This window comes from Bison bison, unplaced genomic scaffold (genome assembly GCF_000754665.1).
Source record: "Bison bison bison isolate TAMUID 2011002044 unplaced genomic scaffold, Bison_UMD1.0 scf7180017864460, whole genome shotgun sequence".
In the NCBI taxonomy this organism is placed as follows: Eukaryota; Metazoa; Chordata; class Mammalia; order Artiodactyla; family Bovidae; genus Bison; species Bison bison.
This window is the reverse complement of record NW_011495022.1, coordinates 5,771,147-5,777,146: the sequence shown is the minus strand read 5'-3', so window position 1 is coordinate 5,777,146 and position 6,000 is coordinate 5,771,147. Positions and strand designations below refer to the sequence as shown.

Genomic DNA, 6,000 nt, shown 5'->3' with positions numbered 1-6,000 from the left:
GATTGGAGGCAGGAGGAGAAGGGGACGACAGAGGATGAGATGGCTGGATGGCATCACTGACTCAATGGACGTGAGTCTGAATGAACTCCGGAAGTTGGTGATGGACAGGGAGGCCTGGCGTGCTGCAATTCATGGGGTCGCAAAGAGTTGGACATGACTGAGCAACTGAACTGATAAACAGATTTAATATTAAATGAGAAAAGAAATATTTATACCTCTGTATCTGTGGATTATTTTAGAATGATTATAATTGGATTCAGCCTCCAAAACCTTTCTGGTTAGTCTGTTATTAGTTTATTTGCAGAATCTATTAATTGTCTTTCTGGGTCATTCTGAAGATTAAATGAAATATGAGACATGAAAACATTTTGAAAACATTAAAGTCCCATTCAAATGTGACCAATTACTGATTTTTTTTTGTGGGGGGGTCAAAGTAAAATGTATTTGGTAAGATAAAGCAGATGCTAATTATGGTCTAAGAGAAAATGTAATTATTTGGCATTGTCTATACCATTGCTCTAATCTATCTGTATCTACTCAAAAGTTAATTACATACTGATGAACAAATTTTATATATATATATATATATATTTACAGTTTGTCTGAAGCAGATCAGACTGATGAAATAATGACAGGATAGCTAACTGATTAACCAATCAAAACATTTCATTGATATTTGGCCACAGATTGATGATCAGGTTCCATAAATTCATGATCTTTGACTTCTAGTTCAGCTACTATTCCCCAAATTAAAGAAATAATATTGGATAGTTTCTTCTTTGGGGAGTTTCTCATTGCTATTATCATTGATTTTTGTGAAGAGTAGCTTAAGTATCTTAACTTCTCTATTACCTCTCTTATTTGGTCTTTAAAATAGTACTTATTCTATGAGTTTGACAGATGAGGAGGTAAAGGCTTGGGAAGATTTTAGTAAAGACTAGTAAAAACTGCAGCCATGAAATTAAAAGACGCTTGCTCCTTGGAAGAATAGCTATGACAAACCTAGACAGCATATTAAAAAGCAGAGACATCACCTTGCTTTGCAAGGTCCATATAGTCAAAGCTATGGTTTTGCCAATAGTCATGTATGGATGTGAGAGCTGGACTATAAAGAAGGCTGAGCACTGAAGAATCAATGCTTTCAAACTGTGGTGCTGGAGAAGACTCTTGAGAGTCCCTTGGACTGCCAAGGAGATCAAACTAGTCAATGCTAAAGGAAATCAGTCCTGAATATTCATTGGAAGGACTGATGCTGAAGCTCCAATACTTCGGCCATCTGATGCAAAGAGTTGACTCATTGGCAAAGACCCAGATACTGGGAAAGATTGAGGTCAAGAGAAGAAGGGAGCAACAAAGGAGGAGATGATTGGATGGCATCACTGACTCAATGGACATGAGTCTGAGCAAACTCTGGGAGATAGTGAAGGACAGGGAAGCCAGGCGTGCTGCAGTTCATGGAGTCGCAAAGTCGGACACAACCTAGCGATTGAGCAACAACAGTAAAAAGAAGTACTCAGAATAGAATACAGGAGATAGAAGTGGCATCACTATTACCCTTTTCCCCTCTAGATTATAGTGAAAAACTCAGTCTGGGAGTGGAGTTCTAGAGTTTTTCAGGAATTAACATTTTTTAATTTTCAGGTATTGGATACCATCTCCCAATTGTTGCCATTCCTTTCTATTTCAAGTGATAAATACTAAAATACTGTTTAGGTACCAGGATTTAAAAAATTGATCCCATTCCCCCTAAGTCAATGGACCAGTAAACAATACCTTTTCTGTATCATTAACTTATTAGTGAAAACTCCTCACATATCTTGTTATCAAAGAATGCTTCTATTAATTTACCAAGCTTCCAGTCCACACACATTTGCAGTGCGTAAGTTTTAAAAGCAAAATCCACAACAAATTCTACAGGTTTTATCACAGATTGTTCAGAGCGCCTATGAGTCTGCCTTTTGTCATAAAGGAAATGCTGCAATTCTAAACTGAAAACTAACCCACAAGATGAGTATATGAAAGACAAAGACATGGGGAGGGAGGAGGGAGGAGGGTTCAGGATGGGGAACACATGTATACCTGTGGCGGATTCATTTTGATATTTGGCAAAACTAATACAATTATGTAAAGTTTAAAAATAAAATAAAATTAGGAACAACAAAAAAATAAAAAAAATAAATCAAAAAAAAAAAGAAAGACAGACAAAGACATAATGGCGTTAAAACCATTTCAAGTAAAAGACAAAATCATATATTACCTTTGAAAATATAATAGTTTATAACCAACAGCATCCAATTCTTGGTCTAGAGTACCATAAATGTCTCTAATACAATTTGATGAAATTGTTTTTAAAATAATGATTCTAGAAAGCTAAAATATAATTAAATTCAGTGAATGGGGCAGTAAAGTTGAATAATTAGTATTTTCTTAAAACCTAATATATATTTGGTAAAAATATGAACAGTCACACCTCAACACTCATTAAACCTTTTATTATATATAAGTAACCATGGGTCATTACTGCCCATTACACTGATCAGCTAAACCTGAATGTCACGTGAAGAATTATTAAGGAAATGTAGAACTGATGAATGTTTTCCCATAAAGTAGAGTTTAATTATTTCTTTGACATTCAATTTTCTTTACAAGTCATTCTGTTCTTCATAGTTAACAGTTTTGCTGTTGGCAGACTGAATGAAATTTTTTCTCCAGAATCTATTATAAGCATATTAACTCTTCATATTCTGAAAACTAGAATGTGTCACTTACTTTTTTAAAACTTATTTTACATGACATGTAAGTAAAAAAACAACAAAAAATCATATATCCACTTGAAACAATAGAGAAAGCCATAGTTGAAAGTACCCTTTCTTCTCAAACCCCCTTTATCACTGTTGTTACAAACTAATACATGTCATTCTTAAAATTTTACCTGTTTAAAGATTCATTTCTATACTGATTTCCATACCTACACATTTACACATTTTAACTATAAAGCTTTCATTAATGAAAAAGAATTATGCTATACATTTTTAGTATGTGACTTTTGAGTAATTTGTTGAGGTGCAATTTCCATAATATAGAATTAACCATTTTAAACTGAAAAATTCAGTAGCATTAGTACACATCTGCAATGTTGTGCTACGCGCACCCTCTATCTGACCATTCAAGAGTAAAACCTCTTGTCCGTTAACCAGTTTCTTCCTATTTTCCTCTTCCTCCCCCCAGTCTCTGGAAACTACCCATTTGCATTTTGTCTCTATGGATTAATTTGTTCTATATATTTCATATAAATGGAGTCACATAGTTTATGACTTTGTGGCTTCTTTCACTTAAGCATAATGTTTTGCGATTTATTCACATTGTAGCATGTAATTTCACTCCTTTTTGTGGCTGAAAAATATTTTATTGGATGTATATGCCACAATTTATCTACTGATGGACATCTGGGCTGTTTCCAAGCAACTTACTTTTTGCCCATAATATTAAAGACATTTTCCAGGTTAATATATTCAGAAGGACCTTATCCTCGTTCTTTTTTGCAAAAGTTTTTTTTTTTAAAAACCCGATAACACATCGTCTCACCTAGCTTCACGTTAGAACACTTTCTTTCTAACCATGATGCTATCCATCCCTCAATTATTAAAAATACTGATTTTTATGCTTAGTGAAATAAATCAGAGAAAGACAAATACTGTATGATATCACCTGTATCTTGGTTCTGAAACATAAAACTAGTGAATATAGTGAATAACCAAAAACAAAACAGATACTGAGAAAAAACTGTGCTTACCAGTGGGCAAGACAGAGAGATAGGGGATTAAGATATTAAAAATTGCTATATGTAGGGACTTCCCTGGTGGTCCTGTGGCTGTGTCTCTGCACTCTCAATGTAGAGCACCCAGGGTTTGATTCCTGGTCAGAGAACTAAATCCCACATGCTTCAACTATGAGTTCACATGCCACATCTAAGATCCAGCACAGACAAATATATAAACAAACATTTAAAAAACCTGCTATGTATAAAATAAACAAGCTGCCAGGACACATTGTACAGCAGAAGGAATAAAGTAAGTTGTAAATGGAGTATAACCTTCAACAATTGTGAATCATGACATGTACATGGCAACATGTAATTATATACTATATATCAACTATACCTCAATTTAAAAAAAAACTGGTTCTGTTTTAATTTGAGATATTAAGTAGTATGTTCAACTATAGTTTAACTTCGTGATTTCTTGATTGTGACTTCTATTTAAAAGTTTCATGCCTGCTTCAAAACTGAGGTGTTAGCTAACTTTTACCTAGGTGATAAATCTTGCCTTTACTCCTCCAATCAAGAAATTTCTACTCAAATTAGGAAATGTAAAAATGAATACATTTGACAATAATGGTATTTTATATAGTTTGGATGGTGGAAATAACATGAAATTAATGAAGTAAATATTACATTTATTGTGAATACTGAATTCTCCAAAGTTTTCTGATGAGTTTGAGCAAACTCTGGGAGATAGTGAAGGACAGGGAAGCCTGGCATGCTGCAGTCCATAGGGTCACAAACAGTTGGACATGACTTAGCCACTGAACAACAATCTCATTAAAAGTTGTTAATATTGTTATAACTTGGGTCAGAACAGAAAACTGGCCCAACCTGAAGTCCAGTACCTTGAGAATATAACCATATATTTATATACCACTTTACAGTTTTGAAACATTTTCACTTCAAAAAAAGGCATAATTAGCCAAATTACAAAAGAAAATATTGATAAATTTATCCTATTAAAATTAATATATTTTAAAATGCCTGCAAAAATTCTAATTTGATGTAAATAACAATCCAGAGCAGGAGGACCAACAAGTATTATTATCTCTATTTCATGGGTAAGATAACTAAGGCTGACAAAGAATGTTATTTTTAATACCATGTAACTGTTAAGAAGCCAAGTCATTCAGAAGAATGATTTTGTTAGTTTAATAGATCCACCTAAATCACTTTGTTAATGTATTAGTATGAATACTCAAACATTTAAATGATAGTTAATATTCAGAAATCTGATAAATAACCATTTTTACAGTACATAAATAAACTTGTATCTATAATGTTTCACTTTAAAGAAAAAAATTCAAAAGTTTGTTTTGAAAAATTATAATATGAAAATAGTTCCTGAAGAAGAATTTATTTATCAGGTAATATATTATTTAACATATCCTAGTATATAAGTCAGAGAAGGCAATGGTACCCCACTCCAGTACTCTTGCCTGGCAAACCCCATGGATGGAGGAGCCTGGTGGTCTACAGTTCATGGGGTCGCTAAGAGTCGGACACGACTGAGCAAATTCACTTTCACTTTTCACTTTCACGCATTGGAGAAGGAAATGGCAACCCACTCCAGTGTTCTTGCCTGGAGAATCTCCAGGATGGGGGAGCCTGATGGGCTGCCATCTATGGGGTCGCACAGAGTCGGATACAACTGAAGCGACTTAGCAACAGCAGCAGCAGCAGTATATAAGTACATATTGAAGTCTCTGTGATACGGTAAAATTAAAATCATATTTAATTTTAAATGGTTAAAAGTAAGTTTTGCAAGATAATTTATTTGTTCTAAAGCTAACATGTCAATATTCAAAGCCCAACACAGAGTTTTAAAAGATATCTGTCTCACATATGAAAAAGTGTTAAGTTATTAAAATTTACATTAGGTGAAATGCTATGCCTGGAGCTAAAAAGCTAGAAAGCTTTTTCCTAAGCATTTAAACAAGACACTGATACTGGTGACATCTTTAAAGATGTAAGATGAGAGCAAGTCTCATCATCGGTCATGATTAATTTTTAAGTAGGAATGGACAGCTCAGAGGATTGACCAATAATAACAACTACAATTAATTCATTAAATTCATAATGAATTTAAATTCATCAATTTAATTCATCAATTCATCGATTTTTCTCATTGATGCTTATCAATTGATAGTTTAGAAGATTTTACTTGAGAATATTCA

The 6,000-nt window shown here is 33.5% G+C and overlaps 1 protein-coding gene across 4 annotated transcripts in view; it reads right to left on the bottom strand.

Annotated features, from left to right (window-relative positions):
• Positions 1–6,000, bottom strand: part of ATF2 (activating transcription factor 2) — an 83,469-nt gene that overhangs the window by 11,997 nt on the left and 65,472 nt on the right. The window lies entirely within an intron of this gene.